The 14,054-nt window shown below is 46.9% G+C and overlaps 1 protein-coding gene across 2 annotated transcripts in view; it reads left to right on the forward strand.

Annotated features, from left to right (window-relative positions):
* The window catches only part of LOC126424827 (cytochrome P450 4g15-like), a 157,690-nt gene that overhangs the window by 104,220 nt on the left and 39,416 nt on the right, over positions 1 to 14,054 (forward strand). The window lies entirely within an intron of this gene.

Consider the following 14,054-nt stretch of genomic DNA (forward strand, 5'->3'; position numbering starts at 1 on the left):
TTACAGGGATTGCCTTGGAAAGCCATTCCGAACACACCTTATTCACTTGATTCTGCGCCCTCCGATTTTCATCTTTCCCGATCTCTAACATCCTACAAGGGCCTACCTTTTCGGACGAAAATGCGCTCCCGACGTGGCTAGCCGAGTTCTTCGCCTGCAAGCCACGTGACTTCTACAGTCACGGAATTTAAAAATTACCCCAGCGTTGGCAGACCGTTGTAAATAGTGAAGGAGAATATATTATTGATGACTAAAGTCTCAATTATGTGTATTTGTTGATAAACTTATCTAAAAACTCTACGAACTTACTGACTAACCTAATATTTATGTGGACCCACTATCAGCTGCTTCCAAAAAGTTTAGTTAAAATGTGCTAGTACACAGTCGGGTGTCAATGTAATTCCGAACACCTGCGCAACATCAGCAACCATGTAAAGGGTTGGAGTTGCAGTTCTGTGTGACTGCCGCAACGGCCACCAGGCTGCACTGTTGTTGTTCGTGTTTAGTGCCGTCGCCAGGCCTGGCAGGGTATGTAGGGGTGCTCGGTAAATGCTGTGAAGGGTACGGAGATGCTGCGCACACGTGTGAGATGGCGTTATCAGCACCCGAAAGTGTGTGACAAATGCTCGACTCATTGTCTCCGTTTGATGTCTAATCGAACGGTGTGGTATCCACATTTGTGGAGCATTCGATTGTGATAGTGTCCGTACTAATAAGTTCTTTGTAAATTCGACTTGATTCTGCAGTCACTGAAATGACGGCATAGAACTTACCATCTCACTTCGTTTCTCCGTCCCCTCCTGGGTGCTTCGCGCTCTTGCCCACGCAGTGCCCGAGAGGCCACACCCGCGAGGCGTCTTGTGAACACCAGCCTCGTGCAGTCTCAAGCCACCTCTGACTTGACTCACCTCAAAATGGCTGCCGTCTTCGGTGGAGGGCGATCAATCATTTCAACCTCGTTCTTGGTGAAGATTCGACTTTTTCTTTAACGCCATACTGTCCACATGTGGCAGGAAACCCTTCGATGTGAACCTCTCTGTATCAGTTTCCTCAACCATATATATATTGTTATTATAGTTAGCAACGAGTACAAGAATAAATTGCGAAAAAGTAAACACTTAATTGCTTTGAGGGGGTAGTTGCACTTTGGAATATAAAAGAATAGTTTTACAGAAAATTACTCTTCATTGTGGTAGCATACTATACAATACACGATGGTTCCCAAGAAAGTAATGCACCGCATTTCCTTTTTTCTCGGCCGAAAACAGTGCTACGAATGCGGAACGTTCCGTATGTATTATTTGAAGTCTCCTGAATGAGCGCACCAAGTTTCCGTCACTTCTGACAGATAGCGTAGCTCCAGGTTAGTTTCAAGATTGTGTCTGTAGGTGATGTACGTTACAAGGAACGTCCCGTCATTGAATTTCTCACTACAGAGAAACGAACTGTGGGGAATAGTCACAAACGCTTATGCAAAGTCTGTGAAGCATCTACTGTCGACAGAAATACAGTTAGTCGCTGGGCACAGAGGGTGAGGTCATCAGAAGGCGGTTCGACAGAGCTCCACGATTTACACAGGTCGGGGAGACCATCCACAGCTGTCGCACGTAATACGTTGCAGCGAGCTGATGTTGTCATTCGCCATTAAAGGACGCCATTGGTGGAAGACATTCTCAGGACGATGAGGAGATGATTCACACAGTGAAGCACTGGCTTCGCCACCAGGACAAGGATTGCTACAGACAGGGCGTACACGCCCTTGTTTCACGCTGGGGGAAGGCCACAGGAGGGGATGGAGATGACGTGGAAAAATAGGGTGTGTGGGTAACACATTATTCTTTAGTTTTGATTAGGTTCAATAAAGAATTGTTGAAGAAAAAAGTGGGGTACATTAATTTCTGCGCAACCCTTGTACGAAAGTGGTCTGATAAGACCGGTAAAAAAGCAAGCAAAAAAGGTTTCTTTCGTAGACAACTCACTTTACTTCTGCACATCGTCTCGCTTGAGGGATATGCACTTGATCCTTCGATCCTCCAGCTCTTTCTTCCCATCGAGAACAATAGATTCTCGCAAACTCGGTAAAATACTCGTTGACTACAAGCCTCACTTAATGATTTGATGAAAATTTCTTCGCAGCAGGCAAAAGTTTCAACTTAAGAAACAGGAACAAGCCACTGGGGGCTAAGTCTGATGAACAGGTTGGGTGAAGAATCAATTCAAAACCCCATTCATGCAGTTTCGCCATTGTTATCGCCGATGTGTGGGATGGTGCTTTTACCTGGTGAGAAAGCACTGTTTTCCCGGCCAGCTGTGGTCATTGTTCAGCCGACGCAAGTTTGAAACGATTCAGCAATGAAGCACAATAGTGTCCAGTTATGATTCCGTCTTTTTATGAGTATTATTCCTTCGGAATTCCAGAAAGTCATCTTAGCAGCTCACAAAAGTCTATGTCTTCATCGGTGCACTTTCACCACCTTTTGCCACTTGTCTTGAATACAATTTTGAGTCTGATGTGTAATGACAGACGTGGGTTGCATCAATATTCGCATATCGGCGTAAAAAATCTTACGGATTGCTATTAAACGTTGCCAGACGTTGTGACGAAATATTGTGCCACCTGCGCTTTCGGTCGACTGTGAGCAATCGTAGCACCCACCTCGCAAACACCTTCTAAGTAGCCAATTCTCCGTTTAGGATATTATGCACTCACTCAGTTGATATGCCTAACGAATTTTTATGCGTCGCTCGTGCACTACCACACAATGGGTTTTGTCAGTGGTTTCCTTTGTAGTGATCTCAACTGAACGGCTGGAGTGTTTGTCCGACCACGTTTAAGATCGTTATTCCAAAAATAAATGTCTTCAGTGATGGCGCAGAGCCTGCGTGAACTTCATCCAGTTCTGTATTGATTTGTGCGGCAGTCTAACTATTCAAATGAAAGTGTTGAATAACAGTATGAAACTCGATTTTATCCATTTTCAATCGCAGGAGACACAGCGGCTAATACAGACGGCTGTCATCAATGAGCCGTTTGCTGTGCATTATTCCGATCCTTGGATTAATAAAGCTAATCGCCGAAGACAAATTATAGTCTGAAATAACAAGCAAAAATGGGCCTAAAAATGTAATAAATTTTGTATCGCAACTGTATGCTGTCCCAGCTGTTTCATTTCGATAATTATCGTGAAAGCAGCAGTACAAATCAGATTTACGTTACAATAATTTTAATTGTAAATGATCTACTCAATATGGCCGCTGTAAGTACAAGCATATCAGAATCTGCTAGAATCAGGAAGCTCAATTTCCACGCTGACTGTTGCTTTGAATGCTATATGTGACTTCTATAGTGCACTGTATTCGTATAAGTTCTGCAGTACATCACCAGAGTTCTCTGTTTTGAAGTAGCATCGGCAAAGCCACTAGTACCTGCGCCCCCCACCTACCAAAAAAGAAAGAAGGCGGTGGTATGACGCAGGAACGTCTGGGGCCAAAAGGGTTCAGGTACACCCGGCTCTTACAGCCCAGTGAATGAGCAGTGACGCGGCGCTGCACCGACGCTGGTACAGTACGCACTCCCTGGCGTTAGTGTACGTCGGGCGGCACGCGCGGGGTCGTAGTGCGCGGGTTTAAAACGACGGAGCGACTGTTGTACCCGAAATACTGAGGGCATAGGCTTTCCGTGGTTGCACGCCCGAACTTAAATGACTCCTCAGTAAATAATGTGTTCTGTCTTCTCTCTGCTGTTCCTTCTGATGCGACACTTCCCCGTGGTTCTCTCCATCGCTCTCGGTGTTTCTGTTCTGCTTCCATCGCCCTGGGTGGTTCCCACACAGCTCTTGTAGAAGGCACGCATAATGTGCCCATTGTGGATTTAAGACATGCAACACTGTGGGCTATGCAGCACAAGAAACAACAGTCTCGTCCTCGTCTGATATCTGCACGAGAAACAAGGAACACGCACTCTCCTTGGCCCCGGAGAGTCGCAGGATTCGGTAGGTTCCGAGGATAAACAGTTGACAGACAGTCATATTACGACTACTTTGTTGGAACTCTTATGGCAAAGTAAGATCATCGGACAAAATGTTAGTCAGTACCTAAAAACATCAGGTTCGTTTCAGGGTAGCGTCTTGGGATTCCTGCTCTTCATGTTGTATATTAATTACCTTGCAGACAGTTTTACAGCTGATACAGTTATTTAGATTGAAGTACTGTTAAAAAAAAGCTTCACAAATATTCGATTAGATCTTGGAAAGGTTTAAAAGTGTTCCAGAGAATGGCAATTTGCTTTAAATGTTCAGTAATGCGACATTGCGTACTTCATGAAACAAAAATGACTAATGTTGAGACGCGGCACACACCCTGACGGATACTTCAACTCAAAAAGACAAGGCAATAACTGCCAATCAAACACGAACTATGGTTTGTAATATCCAACAGATTTCATTTAACAATTGCTTGATTACAGCAAACTGCTGTTACCCCAGAACAATATACATAATTGTCCCAGAATTTGAAACATTAGTAAACAGACAACATGTCTACGGGCGGCAATGACAGCCCCAAACAATAAATAATTTTAAGGCCATCTTTTCATAAATCTTAAGAACCATACAAACAGTAAGTGGTTTACTGACAAAAACTCCCACAGAAGCAGGATATCTTTTAAGATATAACTACAGAAACAACTGACAATTTCTCTTTCTAAATAAGACATTAAAAACTCAGTAAAATGAAAGGCATCCTTCAGGTATTACAAAATGTCAGTGCCAAAAATAACACATCCGTGAACGGAAACTAGGACTCTGATCGATCCTGAATGAAAGCTGAAAGGAACGCTGAAGAAGGAAAGACGGAAGCCTCGGCGTTACCAGGAACAAATAATAAAATGCTCAACTTAAATTCACCGAAGAACTGAGTCTACTGATAAAGAAAGCGACCGCGCTATCGGCTACAATTCAAACTGGCCGCCGCAGAGGCGTCGCCCCTCAGTTAAACGGCCAGCTACAACTGATGACGCGGACCGCTGATTGTATCACTGAAAGAACAACATAAAACCACACAGTAACTGGGCGCATCCAGGGTAACACAATCCTTAAAACATCAGAAAAATTTAAAAACTCTTTGCAGCCAAATTAAATCTCTTCCAATCATTGTCTGCAACAACAGTTAACACTCCCTTTGCACAGGAACCACGATACATAAAAATTCACTATGAGAACTTTTCAGACAGTGTAGAAACCAGAACACAATAATAATTACATGCAAGAAGAAAAACATTGTCATAAACCCCTTAATTTTACAAAAGAATGCCACTATATGTGGATTACACTTAATAGGTAGAGGCAGAAAGAAGTGCCAGAAAATCGAACCTGTGGCTATTTCGGAGGGCACAGACACGCACTTAGATGTCCACTCCTTGCCAGTACCTCAAGTGCGTCCAAAACAGCCAAACTCATTCACACAGGTAACCACTGTTCAATAAGTTGTGCAGCAACGGCGTCCAAACACTGAGATAGCCATTATCTGCAAACAGTACGAAATTCAACATACATATATTCAGCAGGACTTTCAGAAGCTGAACAATTTCCACCGTCTGATTTTGTAGTGTATCCGGTTGCGGGCTGATACCTTCCAAAGCCACTTTCTCACGTTCACACCGTCTAGCAGCACAGGCGAGGCCGTCGCCCCCTCACTAGGCCCATCACACACTCGCCGACAGCACGCACGTCTCCGCCCGCGGCCCCACAGCCCACGTGACAGGAAGAGGCAGAGCATGAGCGCAGAGCGACCGCCAGCTAGGAGGCCAGCCGACCGACCAAGACCAGCCTTCTCCCCGCAGCGCCGGTGCGCTTAAACAGCCGAAAAGCGACCAAAGAGGAAAACCGCGGGCACGCGACACAGAGATCTCAAACGAATACCGAGAAGTGACTGGCGCCACGTATCAAATGTATCGATGAGACACAATTGCAGTCAGTCAACTCATACAAATGCCAAGGTGCAAGAATTTGTATTGTATGGACGCATATGTGAAGAATACGGCAGACTTCGTACGTTAGAAATGCAATTAGTATACAAACAGCTTGGTTACAAAACACTCGCGCCACCCTTCCTCCAGTATTGCTCATGTGTATGGGGCCCGTATCATACCGGACTACCAGAGGATTTTTAACACATACACGGTCCAGTCACGTTAATGTGAGCACCAGGAAGTCTGGTACCGCGCCGCGGAATTTGAATCAGCGCCAGACGTCATGGACGTCGAAGACCCATTGAGGTCTCTGCACCATCGCGCCTCCTGGCCCGCTTTTAGTGTGGGGGCGCCACAGTGGAACACGTGGTCCCAGCGGCCAATAGCGGCGCACCCGATAGCGTACTTAAACGCCGGCCACTTGCTCAGCCAGCCTTTTCCTCAAACGGATACGGATCCTTTACACCTGCCGGACAATATCCTCCTCAACCGCTTTTCTCCCACATCCTCTCCCACCCCCGTTCGCTGCCGTGCCTGTATTTCCACGTCCTACCTGCTCTCCATCTCTCCACCCTCCTTACCAAGGTGGCTTCCGCCAGCTCCCCCTCCCTGATGATGCCCTCCTCCATCTACCCCTCCTATCAACTTTGATCCTCCCCTCCTCTGTTTTTTTCCTCAGGACACCCTCCTTTCTCTCTTCCTTCCCTTTCTTCTCCCTTCCTCCCCCTTCTCCCCTGGGCTTCCCCTACCCCCCATACCTTCATTCCTCCTCCCATCTCCCCTCCCATTGGCATCTCTGCTCTCCCCTCTCCCTCCCCCACCACCTTCTTCTTCCCTTCTTGGCAGGTCCCCGGACTCGTACACTTTAAGTGGACATTTGCGCGCCAGAGATCATCGCCATCGGTTTAGTGTATGTGCGTCATGTTTGTGATTCAGTGTTTTGCCGCCCACGCTCCTTCGTTCGCATGTGAAGTCTAAATCATCAGTGTTTGTGCACAGTGCCGACAGTTTTCTTGTTTATTCGTCTAGTGTGAATGGCTTCATGTTTTTAATCCTTGTATCTCCTGTTTTTTAGCCACCAGTTACTTTTCTGTCTTCATTGTTTTTCTCTTTTATTGTACTGCTTGTGGCTGAAGAGCGGAGTAAAATTTTCCGCTGCCAGCCCGCTTTGTATGAGGTGCAAAATAAAAAAAAAAAAAGCTCAGCCAGTCTGTCTAATCTCGCTTACGTCGGTTTACACCTCGCTTTGCGCTAGACTGCTTACTTCCTGGTACACATACGAGATTGTTACCTTGTGCCTCTGATGTTCGGTCTTCTTGTATTCGTTCTGTCCTTCGTTGGTCGTTTCCGTCCTCTTTCGTTGTGTTGTTGTTTGCGGGCCTCTGCGGGTCCCGCCGCACCTTCCGTCATTGCTACCCCGCGACCGTCATGGTCGCAGTTACAACAGGCAACAGGAAGATACCGACAGGGCCGTGGAGCCATTCACGAGGTGCCGCAGATTCTCGAATGGGTTTAAATACAGGGAATGTTGTGGCCAGGGAAGACCGGTAAACTCACTCTCGTGTTGTCTAAAGCGAGCACGTACACTGCGAGCTGTGTGACACGTTGCATTGTCCTGCTGGTAGATGCCAACGTGCTAAGGGTAAACAAACTCCATGTAGGGGTGCACAGCGTCCGCAAGGATAGATTCATGTTTTTGTTGATCCTATGTGCCTTTTAGATTGACGTGATCACTCAGGGAATGGCAAGAAAAAATTCCCTAGGCCACAACACTCCTTCCTTGTTCACTTTCAGACATCACATGTCTTATACGCCAACGGCCATCTGATAGATGGAGCAGAGTGACGGTCATTCATGTGAAAAGGTGCCTGTGGCCACTCAGAGGACGCCCAGTTGCACTATTGTCATGCAAATTCCAGCCTTCATTGACAGGAAACAGCAGTCAGCACGAGTGCGTGAACCAGGCACCTGCTGAAGAGGCCGATACGCAGCTGCATCCAGTGAACGGTCGTTGAGGAGACACCGTTGGTAGCCCCCTGGGCAGTCAGTTGCTTAATGGTTGAAGGTCCATTCGGCTGCACGTATCTCTGCAGCCGTCCCTCATCCCTGTCATCTATGGCCCGTGGTGCACCACAGTTGCCTCGTCACCTGTTTTGGATAGCACCATTTCGCCATGCACGGTATACATTAAGCAAGGCGTCACGTGAACAGTTGTCCACAGCTCGTGGTCCAGTGCTGCCTCTGGATCACAGGGTCTCGGGTTCGATTCCTGGTCTGGTTGGAGATTTTCTCTGCCTGGGGACAGGGTGTTTGTGTGTCCTGAACATTTCATCACCATCTTCGTCGTCATCATCATTCGTGACAGTGGCTAAATTGGATTCTGTAAAAATTTGACTGTGTACAAATTGAGACTTTGTATGGGCTCTGATGACCGTGCAGTTGAGCGCCCCACAAACCAAGCATCGCCACGTGAACGATTTACAAAGTTAATCATTTCAGAAATGCTTCCATCCTTGCACCCTTGATCCTAAATCCCACGACCATGGCCATTTGAACGTCGCTTCGCTTACGCATGACGACTGCGCTGTTTTCCGCGTCCCGCCCGACACACTTTATAGACCATCCACTTCGCCGTCCGTCAGTGGTTATTGCACGTCGGAGTCGGACGCAGGCTGTGGGCACATTAAGGCGACTGGACTGTATACAATATGGAATGAGGAAGTTCTGTGCAGAGTCGTCGAGAAAAGAAATATATGGCAAACACAGAGAACAAGGACAGGGTGACAGAATATACGAATGACTAATGGTACTAAAGGCAGCTGTAGAGGGAAAAAGCTGTAGGGCAAGACAAAAATTAGAATACACGCTACAAATTTTTGAGGTCTTAAGGTACAATTGCGACACTGAGAAGGAGGCGTTGGCACAAGAGAGAAATTCGTGACGGATCTCATCGAACCAACCAGAAGACTGATGACCCAAAAACAAGGCTTGTGACTGTCCCCTTTGTAGTGTTGGCGCGCAGAGCCAACACCGTGTTACTAGAGAACGCCGAAATGCACGCGTTTTACCTCACGCAGGCTGGCGTGAGGAGGGAATAACTATACTGACGTGAGGTGTGGAACATGACAAGGAATTAGAATTCAGACATAAGTAGTTTGATACTTAACTTTAATCCATTAATGATGAACGTCGCTCTTGACGGTGCATGATTCACAATATTATCTGTTCAAAATACATTCTTGAAGATAGTAATTATAGTAACTGAATATGGCGCCTTGCTAGGTCGTAGCAAATGACGTAACTGAAGGCTATGCTAAACTGTCGTCTCTGCAAATGAGAGCGTATGGAGACAGTGAACCATCGCTAGCAAAGTCGGCTGTACAACTGGGGCGAGTGCTAGGGAATCTCTCTAGACTAGACCTGCCGTGTGGCGGCGCTCGGTCTGCAATCACTGACAGTGGCGACACGCGGGTCCGACGTATACTAACGGACCGCGGCCGATTTAAAGGCTACCACGTAGCAAGTGTGGTGTCTGGCGGTGACACCACACCCTTTGTTTCAGATCTCTGACGTTATCTTCAACAAGACAAAGGTGGACTACACGCTGGCCCTGCTCTCAGGACCTGAGTACAGAAGATGTTCTACTTTCTCCAAGGCCAGCACGTTCTGCCGATCTCCCACCCTGTGAGAACGCCTGGTCAAGCATCGCCTTGAGGCTATTAAGTCACCATTTGCTAGCCAATATGATGATTTCTGACATGAAATTGAAGCAATATGGACTTGACGCAAATACATGTGTCATCCAAACGCACTTCTGGTCGATCAATTAAGTCGTATGCGCGACTGATTGGCAGATTAAGCCATCAGATTCTTAAGGTTTTTCCTATCCTCCACGTGCCCTGGCACCCCTTCTTCGTGTGGTGTCGTGTTTGTGTTGGATGAGAGACCTGAGAAGGCGAAATCCAGTGCCAGCAAACACGTGGTGTACTCCTCCCATACAGCAATAAGAGGGCCCCTGACAACGGAACCATACGAACTTCCCCTCATCGATTTGATTCGTAGTGAAAGGTTGTGTGGGAGACGATTCGGACTTCAACAAATGTAAACAGGAAAACGCAAAACTGAACCGATTCCGAGAAAATGCAGCTTGAAAATTATGGAGGTGCTCATTGTCACTGTATGGTCGCTAGCATTCGACGATCCTGCAGCCGAATTGGTATAGAAGCATACTTATTGCCGTTGTGTAGAAGTACTGCTTCTAACCCCTTTCCCTTCCGTCCTCCCCCTTCCACCTTCTATTTACATATAACGCCAACTTACAACAGCTGTGAAATGCAACTACAGAGCTAACGTTTATCTCGCTCGGCTGCGAACTCTTTGGGGGGGTGGGGGGGAGGGGGGGGACTAGCGACCGTACAAGTTATGCAGCGTGTTTCGCAATTCGTGTTACGGACTTCTGGAGGTTGTGGTGGAGGCTCAGTAGATCATGTTTAACACAGGGGCCCACGTCCATAACGGTTCGTCTCCATGTTACAAGGAGAAAAGAGCTACTCACAAGGGAACCTCCCCATCGCACCCTCCCCCCCCCCCCCCCCTCACCTCAGATTTAGTTATAAGTTGGCGCAGTGGATAGGCCTTGAAAAACTGAACACAGATCAATCGAGAAAACAGGAAGAAGTTGTGTGGAACTATGAAAAAAATTAGTAAAATATACAAACTGAGTAGTCCATGCGAAGATAGGCAACATCAATGACAGTGGGAGTCATGGAGCGAAGTGGTCCCGTGGTTAGCGAGAGCAGCCACGGAACGAAAGGTCCTGGTTCAAGTCTTCCCTCGAGTGAAAACTTTAATTTTTTATTTTCAGTTTATGTGACAAACTCTTATGTTTTCATTACTTTTTTGGGAGTGATTATCACATCCGCAAGAAAACCTAAATCGGGCAAGGTAGAAGAAACTTTTTACCCATTCGCTAAATGTACAAGTTAGGTGGGTCAACATATTCCTGTCATGTGACGCACATGCCGTCACCACTGTCGTATAGAATATATCAGACGTGTTTTCCTGTGGAGGAATCGGTTGACCTATGACCTTGCGATCAAATGTTTTCGGTTCCCATTGGAGAGGCACGTCCTTTCGTCTACTAATCGCACGGTTTTGCGGTGCGGTCGCAAAACACAGACACTAAACCTATTACAGTGAACAGATACGTCAATGAACGAACGGACAGATCATAACTTTGCGAAAATAAAGAAAGTAGAACTTTCAGACGAGGGAAGACTTGAACGAAGGTCCTCTCGTTCCGCAGCTACTCAACGCTAACCACGGGACCACGGCGCTCCTGAGCTTACATTGTACTTGATGTTGCCTAGCTTTCAGATGGACTACTCAGTTTGTATATTTTAATAATTTTTTTTATAGTTCCACACAACTACTTCCTGTTTTCTCGATTGATCTGTGTTCAGTTTACCAAGGCTATGCACTGTGCCAACTTATAACTAAATCTAAGGGGGGTGCGATGGGGAGGTTCCCTTGTCAATCGGGCGCTAGATGTTTCTTAGGCAAGTACTGTAGTGACAGGATGCCGGAGTACACGTTCGCAGAGTGCACAGATACGGTGTTAATTTACAGAGAAGCTGGCACTAGTGGAAGAGTAGCTCCACGCCTGAGCCACGCGTACTTCTCGAATCGTGACACGCCATCACACGCCATGTTTGCCACAGAAGAACAATTGCTGGGTGAAAGTTCACAAGCGACAGTGCAAACTGGGGTGTTACAAGATGACGGCGCACTGTTGTACTGGAAGAGGAGGTGCCTCGTAAAGTTGAAGAGAACCCATCGACGAGTACTCGAGTCACTGCACGTTACCTGGATGTCTCTCACTCGTCTGTCTGGAGTGTTCTGCACGGACACCAACAACTGCCGTATACCGTCAGAAAGCACACGCTATGCTCCCGGCGGATTTCGTGCCATTTGTCAATCTCTGTACTTGGTTTTTACGCCATTGCGTGGATTTACCTCAGTTTACAAGGCGAATTTGTTCACCGACGAAGCACCCTTCAAGAGGGAAGGTGTTTTGAATGTTCAAAACAACCACATTCGGGTTTAAGAAAACCCCAAAGGCACCTGTACACAAAGATTTCATGCCATTTGTCAAATTCTGTACTTGGTTTTTACGCCATTACGTGGATTTACCTCAGTTTCCTAGGCGAATTTTGTTCACTGACGAAGCGCACTTCAAGACGGAAGGTGTTTTGAATGCTCAAAACAACCACAGTCGGGATTAAGAAAACCCCAAAGGCACTTGTACACAAAGATTTCGTGCCATTTGTCAATCTCTGTACTTGGTTTTTACGCCATTGCGTGGATTTACCTCAGTTTTCAAGGCGAATTTTGTTCACCGACGAAGCGCACTTCAAGAGAGAAGGTGTTTTGAATGCTCAAAACAACCACATTCGGGATGAAGAAAACCCCAAAGGCATTTATACACAAAGATTTCAGCATACCTTCGGTACCAGTGTTTGGGCAGCTGCTCGTATCCGCGAAAGTAGTGTGACTGGCCCGTATATCCTTGTTCCCCACCTAACGGTGTCAGGTTCCCGATATTCCTACAACAACTGATGGCGGAGTTTATGGAAGGTGCGCCACTGGACATTCGGCACGAATTGTGGTCTCAGCCCGATGGCGTGGCAATTCATTTTGTAGTTCGCGTCCGAAACCACGAGAACGCAGTTTACGGGGACAAGTGGATCAGTCGAGGCGGATCACATGCTCGACAACCGCGGTCCCCAGATTTAACTTCTTCGGAGTTGTTCTTGTGGGGCCACATGAAGAGTCTTGTCTACGATACTCCTGTCCAGTCGAAAGAAGATCTGGTTCCACAGATTGTGGCTGCGGAAGGAGTGATCAACCTTACACCACGCATGTTGGACACAGTATATGCAAACTCACTGCGCATATACACAGTGCGCACCGAACTTGGTGGTCGTTATAACACTACAGTAAACAGGAGTGAAATCTGTACATATTGTTTTCCTTGTGACGTAGAATCGAACCATTTCTGGACATTGATTCCTATGTGTAACTTGATCTACTAAGGCCATCTACAACGTCCGGAAGTGAGCAACATAAATTCTGAAACTCCCTGTATAAGAACGCCTAAAATTTTCAAATCAGAATCTCATGAAAACGATTGAGTGTTGCGTCTCCCTATTTGCACACGTTGACGTCCTATTTGTGCCCCACACATCCTGTGAGTATAAATCAAATCGGTAAGGGGAAGTTCGTACAGTCCCGTCGTGAGCCCAATCCATCCGATGGAGAGTTCACATCACCAGAGTCTGATGTTCTCAGTCCATAAGACTCTGGAGAGGTTTGGAATTTAAGCCAGGATATCAGTGCTGAGATTGGTGATCAGGGGCTTTACGCAACCACATTATCCCCTTTGCTGTCAGAACAAAGGGAAGGCAGGTGACAACGAGTGGCGGACCCACGTGGCTACTTCGACTCGATAACAAACCCAGTTAGGGCCACTATTGCGAAAACTTCCTGGCCGATTAAAACTGTGTGCTGGACCGAGACTCGAACTCGGAACTTTTGCTCTTCGCGGGCAAGTGCTTTACCGGCTGAGCTTCCCAAGCATGACTCACGACCCGTCCTCACAGCTTTACTTCGTCCAGTGCCTCGTCTCCTACCGTCCTGAGGATGCGTCGTGAGTCGTGCTTGGGTAGCTCAGTTGGTAGAGTACTTGCCCGCGAAAGGCAAAGGTCCCGAGTTCGACTCTCCGTCCGGCACACAGTTTTAACCTGCCAGGAAGTTTCATATCAGCGCACACTCCGCTGCAGAGTGAAAATGTCATTCAGGGCCACTGTTGTTGCCAGAGTCGGAAGTTCTGTGTGCTAGATGTCACACTGCTGGGTCCACAACTCACTTATAACTTTAAACGTGTATTCAATGCACTATACTACAAACTTAAAATAAGCAAACCTTTCTGAACTGCTATTATTCCTTGTATAATAGTGTATACAGTTTTCCTCTCCTCGTTCACTGCTGGCTTTGGAATGGTGTTGCAGTGTGTGATTCCAGTGCC

The sequence above is a fragment of the Schistocerca serialis genome, chromosome 10 (genome assembly GCF_023864345.2).
Source record: "Schistocerca serialis cubense isolate TAMUIC-IGC-003099 chromosome 10, iqSchSeri2.2, whole genome shotgun sequence".
NCBI classification, from domain to species: domain Eukaryota; kingdom Metazoa; phylum Arthropoda; class Insecta; order Orthoptera; family Acrididae; genus Schistocerca; species Schistocerca serialis.